This window comes from Chiloscyllium punctatum, chromosome 20 (assembly GCF_047496795.1).
Source record: "Chiloscyllium punctatum isolate Juve2018m chromosome 20, sChiPun1.3, whole genome shotgun sequence".
Taxonomy (NCBI): Eukaryota; Metazoa; Chordata; class Chondrichthyes; order Orectolobiformes; family Hemiscylliidae; genus Chiloscyllium; species Chiloscyllium punctatum.
The window spans coordinates 41,439,106-41,450,447 of NC_092758.1; the positions used below are offsets into that span (position 1 = coordinate 41,439,106).

The 11,342-nt window shown below is 39.2% G+C and overlaps 1 protein-coding gene across 3 annotated transcripts in view; it reads right to left on the minus strand.

Moving 5' to 3' along the window:
* The window catches only part of fam13b (family with sequence similarity 13 member B), a 107,975-nt gene extending 103,901 nt beyond the window's left edge, over positions 1-4,074 (minus strand). For all 3 annotated transcript variants that reach the window (XM_072590754.1, XM_072590752.1, XM_072590753.1), the window contains exon 1: positions 3,837-4,074. The gene's annotated coding sequence lies outside the window, so the exon portion shown is untranslated. The remainder of the gene's footprint in view (positions 1-3,836) is intronic.
* Between the last annotated feature and the right edge of the window lie 7,268 nt (positions 4,075-11,342).

Genomic DNA, 11,342 nt, shown 5'->3' on the forward strand with positions numbered 1-11,342 from the left:
TCTGGATGAGCCTACCATGAGGAACCTTGTAAAAAGCCTTACTAAAATCCATTTGATGACATCCACTGTTCTACCCTCCGTGATCATCTCTGTCACTTGCTCAAAAAAATTCAATCAAGTTAGTAAGACATGACCCTGCCCTCAAAAGCCATGATAGCTGTCCCTAATTAAGCCATGCTTTTCCAAATGCGCGCAAAAACTGTATTTGGGACAGTCTTCTTGAAAAGTAGTTGGGATGTAACTAGAGATCAAGCTATTTTAGATTTGAATCATATGATTTGAGTGAAAGATTCCCAAGAAAACAGTGGACACTACTCAAGTGAGTGAAATTTTTCCCCTTGTTCCTTTGTAAGGGCCCCTTATTGTCTTCAATCTGAAATCTAAAATTTTACCATGATCAGTTTTCTTGGGGATTTTTGTTTTAAAATCAAAAGATCAGCGCAGACTATCATAAAAATAAAACATAGCAATACTTTGTGAAGGGAGAATCACACCTAGCAATTTTTTTTTAAGTTATTGATGAAGTAACGAGCAGGATAAAGGGGAGGGCTGTGGGTAAAGAGTATAGTTTGTACTCTGCGTAAGGAAGGTATTGTCAAGAGTACCTTGGGGCAGTACCACGATTGAATGTGAAGTAACAACTGGGTGCAGAGGTGATTCGCCAGGATGTTGCCTGGAATGAAGTACTTCAGCAAAGAAGAGAGTCTAGATAAGCTCACATTGTTTTCTTTGGAACAGAGAAGACAAAGGGGACCTGATTGAGGGGCATGGACAGAGTGGATAGGAAGCAGCTGTTCCCCTTAGTTGAAGGGTCAATAACAAGACAACATTTTTAAGATGGAGGATTAGAGGGGAATGTGAGGAATCTTTTTTCACCCAACAAGTGGTAACGATTTGGAATGCAATGTCTGAGACGGGAGTTGAGGAAAGAAAAAAAACTTTTTAATAAAGTATTTGGATAAGCACTTGAAGTGTCAAACATTCAAGGCTGTGGGTAAGAGAGACTGGTGCAGATTTATTTTTTTTCGCAGTACACACTTGCTGGGCCAAAGGGGCACTTCAGCACTGTTCGATTCCATTATTCTCAATGTGGTAAATCACACATCTGGATCAGATAGGATCTGAATCCAGAACTTCTAGCTTAGAAGTAGAAACACTACCATTTGTACCAGAAATGACTCCCCAGACTTAAGATTTGGGTATTTTCTAATTAACATGTTCAGGCATGTTATGATAATAAAATCACACAAGCAACTGCAGATGCTGTAGACGTGAAACAAAACATATACACAAGTTGCTGGAAAGGCTCAGTGGGTCTGGCGGCATCTGTGGAGAGGGGCAGAGTTATCGTTTAGAGTACAAGATGACCACTCTTCAGTTCAGATGAAGGATCACTGGACCTGAGGAATTGACTTTGCTTCTTTCTCCACACATGCTGCTAGACCTGCTGAGTTTATCCAGTAATTTCTGTTTTTGTTTGTTATAACACACCACTGGGCTGGTGGGACTTGAACAAAGGCCTCCTGGTCTGGAGGTAGGAAGACTACCTACCACTGCATCCCAAGAGCCTAAATTAAACAGTCCTTTCTTATATCCAGAAGAACCGATATTATGAAATCCACTATAGTAATTTTTTTTTAATTAAGGGATTTCAAGACTAGGGGGCACAATTTCAAAGGTGAAAGGAGAGAGATTTAAAAGACAAAAGGGGCAAATCTTACACACAGGGTGGTTCGCATGTGGAATAAACTTCCTGAGGAAGTAGGGGATGTGGGTACAATTACAACATTTAAAAGACATTTGTATAAGTACATGAATAGGAAAGGTTTGAAAGGATATGGACCAGAAGCAAGCAGGTAGGACTAGTTTAGTTTGGGAACAAGGACTGGTTGGACCGAAGAATCTGTTTCCATGCTGTATGACTGACTGTCAGACTGGGCTTGCAGCAGGTAGCTAGAAAACCAACAGTATGGAAAATTGAAATTCATAACACAAGGATACCCAGATCTCTGTAGCATAATACTTTGTCACAGTTCTCCATTTAAGTGGTCTGTTTTTCTGTCCTGTTCTGAAAGGCCACTGGCCCCGAAATGCTAACACTGCTTTCCCTCCACAGATGTTGCCAGCCTAGCTGAGTTCTTCAAGCAATTTTTTTTTATTATTTCCAGAATCCACAATTCTTTGTTTTTGTTTTACTTTGTTCACCTTGGTAGGAAGAAATCTAATTTCCTACATCCAAAAATTTAAGCTATTCCCTTTAAACTTCATATGTCTTTTTGCATCCTCCTAACAAGCTGGTTTCCTGAACATCTTTGTACACAAGAAATTTGTCTGAATCAATTCCACCACTTCAAATCATTAATAGATTATAAATAGCTTAGGTCCCACTGAACCTCAATGACTAGTTTGCCGATCCAAAAACAACCCAACTCGCCTTCCTGTCGGTTAAGCGAACTGTTGCGCGTATTCAGGCTTTTAATGAGAAAACAGCATTTTAACGAGAAAGCTGCACTTGATGTAGTGTCCGTGTCAGAATGCTACTAACAGTTCCAAAAGAGGAAAGGTGCAGCGTGCAGTTATCCATGTCAATATCATTTGTTATCATTTGATGTTTTGTGTTTTATCATAGCAACTTGCAAGTTAAGAAAAGGTTTGTGTTTGAGAGGGGTTGGTCAAGCCGAGAAAGAAAACACAAATAATATTTAGATTAAATGAAGGCAGCTGGACTAGCGCATAAAACATCCGCATGATCCAGTTGGGCTCAATAACTGATTTGCATACCGTATCTTCGATGTAATCTTTTGGTCTACAAAAAGGTTGAGCTAAATCCGTACAAAACTAATACAAATCTCAGAAGAGCGGAACTGGAATCGAAAGTAATAGTCAGTAAACAGTGTTTAAAGACAATATACAAAGAAAACAAATATTGCCAAAATCAGATTCGATCCAGTTGTGGAAAAGTATTTCTAATCCAAAGAAAACCCGGTAACTGTTTAATTTATGATACGTACAACAAAAAAGTAACGCGTTCCCTCCAAATCAAGACAAGGCAGCAGGCGACTTATTACGTAGCTGCTGTGAAACACAATGTCACTCGTTCACTGTAGTTGGGAAACTTAACACGCCAAACTACGGGTTGAGATCCTGTAGAAAATTAAATTGGGAATCTCCCGAAAAAAATAACAATCGGGATTTCAACGTTTATCGTTGGCGAGCTTGGCGTTTAAGTAATTTCACTTGAACACCATTGTGATTTTCTAGAATGATCTACGAAGTCCCATTCCAAAACAACAAAGCAAGCGTAAAGACGTTGACAAAAAGTGAAGCCCGGTTCTACCAGAGCACAAGCTCTCCAGAGTATCTACAGGGACGAACAAATCTGGTAGACAAGAAAACAAACGTCTGTATTAATATGCTTTGTCAGCATTCGTCAAATGACCACATCAAGGTCCCCTTTTTCGGTACAAAGTACTCGTAATTCGTTTCCTCTGCGTAATATGACACATCATCCACGAGCAAACAAGCACTTGTTTTTAGTATTAAAAAACAAATTGTTTCAAACCACGCCGCATTTAAACACGGCGACGCTTGAACAGCATATTCATTATTAGTAGATTAAAATTTTGATACAAATTGAAACGGTAAAGTGGCGCCCAAATCTAAGAGCAACAACTACATCAACAGTACCATCCCCTCCCTATGAGGCTGGCAGTCAATTTAACGCATGCGTACTTGTTGGTCCTGCAGTCCGGCGCATGCTCAATACAGCCTAGTGACTGGGGCTGAATTTGGCGGCTGCTCGAACAAGTCCCGACACAGGCCGATCACACACTTACCTGTCCGGGCCCAACCAACCGAGCTCGGCACAGACCAATCCGGAGTCGATTATTTTCTGCCGTCACGTCGGAAAATACCGCCTTAACCGGCTTTAAAACACCAGCTACAGTCTCCTGAATTCCCTCGCTATCTTTTCTCTTGTTCTTTCGACTTTTTTTTTCAGCCCCCGATATATTTTCTTCGCTAATGATCAGGCTTCTGCGTCACCAACCGAATCCGCTACCGGAAGGCGCGTCAGCAGATTAAGGAGACCAGCCATTGGCTGGCAGGCTGTGAGGTTACGTCATTGACAAACAAGCAGCTACTGTCAGACAGGGCGTTGCCATGGAGCTTGGCTGGGAGTGGTAGTAAGTCAAATCATGTAGCAAGAAAAACATCTTTCAACAAATAAAGCGCATATATGTATTTAAAATTACTGCATTTTCCATAGAATCAAGAGAGCTACGATGTAAACAATTAGGAATGAACATGTTTTATAGACGACTTTTTAGAAGGATATTACCACTGTAGGTGATGTAATAACTTATTAATTAATGATTGAGTAATAATAAATGGTGCAGTCAAAGTAGAATCTAATGCTGCACGCAAAATTGGCATTGTAATGTCAGTGATGGAATCTGTGACACTGCAATACTGCAGTCAAAACTGCCCGTAATGTTTATGCAATGAGCACAGACGCAAAAATGTTCCAAAACACAAGCCATTAAATATTTTACCCAAGTGCAACAATTTATTGTGAGGCTGTAAAAACAATGGGCTATTTGACAGAAGTTGCCTGTTCTTTTTTTCGATGTCCACTCATTTGGAATGACATTACAATTAGAATTAGAATTCCTACAAGTCCACACCACCCCTCCGAAGAGTATCCCACTACCCTATACTTGCCCTGACAAATGCACCAAACCCACACATCCCTGAAAACCATGGGGCGGTTTAACATGGCCAGTTCACCTAACCTGCACACCTTTGGATTGTGGGAGGAAACCCATGCATATCAGGGAGAATATCCAGTCACCAGAGGCTGGAATTGAATCTGGGTCCCTGACACGGAGAGGCAACAGTGCTAACCACTGAGCCACTTTGCCCCCCTCAAATTCATAATCGCCACACCTCCCAATTGTAAAACTGTTTGCACCAATACCATTACCTGGCTAAAATCAGGAAGGACCAAAAATCTTGTAATGTTTTGGTTCACATGCTTCAGTACTCAATGACAATGTATACTCAATCCATTGTTTATGTGTTCATCGTGAAGGTGTGTCCCTGACAAATTGACTGATGGTGCTACATCCTAAGCAACTTTATCAATAGTCTTTGGAATTGCAGTTTTATGATATCTTTTCACTTTCAGGTAGATAGCGAGGACATCTGCCAGAACGAGAACACACGATTGAGTTTTTTGAAGAGGTAACAAAGGGGATTGATAAGGGCAGAGCGGCAGATGTGATCTATATGGAGGCAAAAGTTGAATACTGTAGATGCTGGAGATTAGAGTCAAGAGTGTGGTGCTGGAAAAGCACAGGTCAGGCAGCATCCGATGAACAGAAAAATAATTGACATTTCAGGCAAATGCCCTTCATCAGGAATGAGGCTGGGAGCCTCAGGGGGTGGAAAAATAAATGGGAGGGAGGTGGGGCTGGGGAGGAAAAGTAGCTGAGAGTGCAATAGGTGGATGGAGGTATGGGTAATGGCAATAGGTCAGAGAAAAGGATGGAGCAGATGGGCGGGAAGGAAGATGGACAGGTAGGACAAGTCATGAGGGCAGTGCTGAGCTGGAAGGTTGGAACTGGGAGAAGGGAAAATGAGGAAACTGCTGAAATCCACATTGATGCCCTGGGGTTGGAGGCTCTCAAGGCAGAAGATGAGGCATTCTTCCTCCAGGCATCGGGTGGTAAGGGAGTGGCAGTGGGGGAGGTCCATGCCCTGCGGGAAGGGGAGTTGAAGTATTTGTCCACGGGACGGTGGGGTTGATTGGTGCAGGTGTCCTGCTTCAGAGGACATCGGAGACCTTTCCCCCCTCCCATTTATCTCTCCACCTCGGAGGCTCCCAGCCTCATTCCTGAAGGGCTTTTGCCCAAAATGTCGATTTTCCTGTACATCGGATGCTGCCTGACTTGTGCTTTTCCGGCACCACACTCGTGATTTATATGGACTTCAGTAAGGCATTCAACAAGGTTTCATATGGGAGACTGGTTAGTAAGGTTAGATCACATGGAATACAGGGAGAACTAGCCATTTGGAAACAGAACTAGTTCGAAGGTAGAAGACAGAGGGTGGTAGTGGAAGATTGCTTTTCAGACGGGAGGTCTGTGACCAGTGTTGTGCTGCAAGAATCGGTGCTGGATCCACTACTTTTTGTCATTTATATAAATGACTTGGATGCGAACATCGAAAGTATAGTCAGTAAGTTTGCAGATGACACCAAAATTGGTGGTGTAGTGGACAGTGAAGAAGGTTAACTCAGAGTACAATGGGATCTTGATTAGATGAGCTAATGGGCTGAGGAATGGCAGATAGAGTTTAATTTGCATAAATGCAAAGTACTGCATTTTGGAAAAACAAATCAGTGCAGGACCTATACACTTAATGGTGAGGTCCTAGGGAGTGTTGCTGAACAAAGAGACCTTGGAGTGTAGGTTCATAGCTCCTTGAAAGTAGAGTTGCAGGTAGATAGGATAGTGAAGGCGGCATTTGGTATGCTTTCCTTTATTGGTCAGAGCATCGAGTATTGGAGTTTGGAGACCATGTTGCGGCTGTACACGATATTGGTTAGGCCACTCTTGGAATATTGGTCTCCTTCCTATTGGAATGATGTTGTGAAACTTGCAAGGGTTCAGAAAAGATTTGCAAGGATGTTGCCAGGTTTGAAGGATTTGAGCAAGATGGTAGAAGGGCTTGTTTTTACAGAAAAAAAAAATCTGTGGTGATTAAATGAGTAATCAGAGGACAAACATTGAAACTTATTGACAAAGAACTAGATCAGATCCTGTGGAGAGGAACAGAATGAACTGTGAATTCATGTCAGCAAATCCCTATATTGGCAGGATGGGTCAGATGGTTGAAAATGTATATGGAATATTTGCTTCTTTTCTTACCTTTTTTTAGCTGAGGTAAAGAGAATAAAAGCAGGGAGATGATGCTAGTGCTGTACAAAACTAATTAAAACCAGTTGGTCCACAACTAAAGTAGCAATCTGACTACTACATTACAAGAAGATATCATCTTAGATGGCAGTGGAGATAAAGTTATGAGGAACAATCAGATTGGGGGGGAAATAAAGCACCCAGAGTTGAGTGGATATTTAAGTAACGTATGCAAAATTATGATGGGCCTATAAAGAGTGGACAGAATCAACCTTCCTATCGTGGAGAAATCAATATCTTTAGGTTCTGGCATGAGCTGGAAAATGGGAATAGCTTTTAGCTAATACAGACATGATACACCAAATAGCCTCCTCCCTTTCTGTAAACTTTCTGAATTTCTATTCGAGAAAATTTGTATAAATTTCTTCAAGGAAAATTGTTGTTAACATCTGAAATACACCACCTGAAAGGCTTGTGAAATCCCATTCCATGGGATATTTTAAAAGGCAATTTGAAGGGGACTGATTTGCAAAGATATGGGGAAGAAATTAGGGAATGGGACTAAATTGGACTGTTTGTAAAAGTGTTGATATGATGCATCGAATGGTTGTCTTCTGTGCTTCAAGGATTTTGTTTTAGCTGTGAAATTGAGTAGTTAGCTGTAAAATAAATCATTAAATTATGATACTGAATTGAAGTTATGGTTGGAGCTGAGCAAATTTTTAAATGATTTATCAGCATGCTATAAATATAACAAAACTTAGTATTACAAGAGTCTGATTGAATGAGATGCTGACCAAAGGGAATTTTTGTTCAGTGACAGTTCAATGCTGAGATGGAGAAGACTCATGATATTTTTAAAGGAATTTTTGTTGATATTTCACAATGTTCTTACTTGTTAATAGCCAAGTAAATGTATAAAAATAACAATATTATGGGGCTAGGTTAGCATGCAAGATGTTGATTATTGTGTTTCTGCAAAGTCTCCAGGATAGTATATATGTACATCATGCCAAAACTCAAATATCATACATACTGTGTTGTTCATCTTATGTTGTAAAGATGTGGTTTAAAACAAGTGAGATGTTTATTCAAATCCAGATGAAATGTATTGGTCTAGTGCACTGGTGCTTGTTGAGCTGTCAGTTCTTACATTTAGTGCTTCATCTAGATCCTACTCTTCTGGAAAGATGATAGTTGGCGAGTTACTGAATTTTGATAAATAGTTCAGGGTGATGTGTGCTTCCTCCTTAAGTGGCATATGATGAAACTACAACTACTGATGTCATGTATATTACTATAACAGACCACCTCAACTTGATTACTAATTATGGATCATTTAGGGTTGAAATAGGCATGAAGTTGTCCTGAGAAATAGTTTCTTCTTCTGTCATCATTTTGTTACTGGGAACTCCTTGTTATAACCTACCCTTTATACAGCATACCCTTCACTTTTGTTTTTTCCCCTTAACCCTTATTTTTGACACTTATTCCATATGTTTGGAACAGACCAGGTAATATTGGACTTAATATTGTATAATGTTCCAGAATTAATGACCCCAGAGTAAAGGCATCTCTAGGCTGCAGCAATCATAAAAGGATTGGATTTTGTATTCTGTTTGAAAAGGATGAGAATGTTTTCATCTCAATGAGGGCAAATGTGGGCATGAAAGCCAAGCTAGCTTAAGTGAACTTGGGTATTGGGAGTAGAGTGGCAGTGGAAGACATTAAAATGTTTATTTCAGAATATTATTATAGCTCAAATGAGAGGGGTGTACTTGTACTCTTAATCAAGCTTCACTACTCCATGCGCTGAATCAAAATGTTCAATTTGTTTCTCTTTATCACTATTATCTAGAATAAAAGACTGAGTTTATTGAATAAATCTTGTGAAAGATAAATTAATAACTTGTTTATTCATTCCTTAAACAAGTAGAAAAATGGGTTATTAACTGAGCTATGGAGACTTAAGCTATATATCTTTAGTCCAACACATACATTCATCCAGAGAGACAAGACAGCATGGCTGTGTAGATATGGTGGGTTTTATAAACAGGCCTAAAGGAACCACACTCATAGATCAAGGGTTCAAATTCAGAAGAGATGTGATTGATTTCTCACAGTCCCTTTGCTTTCCTGTCGATGAGATCCAAATGCTGACATTCACAGAACAATCGACAATTTCAGACCATTTCTCAGATTTGGATGGAAAAAAAAAGTTAGACGCCCTGGTAATTGAAACTTTATAAAGTCTTTCAAACTACATCAGAGAAAATAGTGCTTCTTAGCTGGTTTTGCTTTAAGGAGTTTTCTTTTAGAGGGATAGAGATAATTGTGCCTTCTTGCAAGCCTCTCTACCAGTGCCACACCTTGTTCTATACTAGAAAGGTAACTTTTATTCAAAAGCTATTGCTCAACATCCTTCAGCATAGATCCAAATTTATTTATCCAACAATTAAGCTACAAAATCCATCACTTTTCTTAAAACCTTTGCTGGACACTTTTTCCACCAAGTCAGCTAATTTTGTCAAACAATGGTAAACCACCTTCTCTTTGCAGTTTTAACTTTTCATTTCCAATAAATGACAATAAATCCTTCAAACTAGTAATTTCCAAACTGTTCATTACAATCTTTTATAGACATACAATGTACAGAATAGGTACTCTTCTACTTTCAAGAAAAATTCCAAGAAGACCCACCTTCCATAATAACAAAAGATAAGGAAAGCATCAAACTTAAGAAAGAAAAACAGTTGTGCAAATCTAAATGGTAAATCAGATGACTGGTCAGAATACAAAATGACAGAGTTACTAAAAGATTACTCAGGACAAATAAAATGAAAAATATAAAAGAAAGCTAGCAAGATATGTAAAAACAGAAAGCAATAGTTTCTACTGATACCTTTTAAAAAAGTAAAGAAAGGAAGTGTTGGTTCTTTAGAGGGTGAGAATGGGGAGATAGCAGTAAATGATAAACATGGCAGATGTAATTAATAAATATTTTGCTTCTCTCCATTTTAGAGGATAAAAATAAAATCAGCAAGTTGGAAGAGGTGGTGTTTGGCGTAATTATAAATCAAGAGGAAGTGGTACTGAACAAACGGAGAACTTAAACAACCAGCAGATCCATCAATGTCCTGAAAATTAAAAAAAAGAGTATGACTTAAACAGAGAATAACTGCAGAATTCCAAGGTGTATATGGATCTAGGTGTTCTAGTGCATGACTCAAGAGTATGCAGATGCAACAATTGATTCAGAAGATCTGTCACCATCTGTCATTTCCACCAACTCTGACAAGATTCCAGCACCAAACATATCTTATCCTCTCCATGGTTTTCTGATGGAACCATTCTCTCTACTTCTTCTATTATCCAACATTTTTTTCCCTTTCTTTTCCACCTTGCTGTGCAAATACACTAGCTCATTTATTTCTTTCTGCACTTCTGTTCATGACACCAAGCACCCCTACCTGCAAGAGCAATTGAAGTGTATTCCACCAATTATCTGTATTTCTCATTACCTTATCTACAACAGGAAACAAAAAGATTAAAATATTCCTTTAAATTTGTAAAAGATGAAACTTTGAGCTAAACCTTTAATGAGGAATTGGCAACTGGGACTTTGGGCAAGTTCTCACTCTGAACTTCCATATGGCATGCAATAGTAAATTTAACCATTTCAGCTACTTAGAAGCATTGGAAAGGGAACTTGTTGAGATAGTAATGGGGAACAAGGAAATTGCAGTGGAGTTAAACAGATATTTTATATCAGCCTTTACTGTGGAAGATACTTTATAAATTTCATTAATACCAAAGCATACAGGGGACAAGTTAAGTACCTTCATTATCACTAGAGAAGTAGTCGTAGTAATAGGGCTGAGGGCAGACAAGTCCTTTGATACCGATAGCTCAATCATACGATCCTGAAAGATGTAGCTACAGAAATAGTGATGCATTGGTTATAAAAAAGTTTCCAAAAATCCTTAAATTCTGAAGGAGTATTGGAGGATTAGAAAACCGTCAACACAACACCTTGACTGAAAAAGTTAGAGAGGCATAAAGCTGGTAACTATAGACAATGAGCCCGAGATCTGTTTTTGATAAACATAGAAAAATCAATTACTAAGGAAGTAATAGCACCACATTTGGTAAGTTATCATAATCTAATCAAGCAAAGCCAGCATGGCTTCATAAAAAGGGAAATCATGTCTGACTAATTTATTCAATTGTTTTGAGGAATTGTCAACTAGAGTTGATAGAGGGCAACCATTAGATGCGTTGTATTTGGACTTCCAAAAGGCATTCAGCAAGGTACCCAACAAAAGGTTAGGTTACAAGATAAGAGCCCAAGTGTTGGGGATAGTATATTGACATGAATAGAGAGTTGACTACTGGGCAGAAAACAGTGAGTGGAGATAAGGG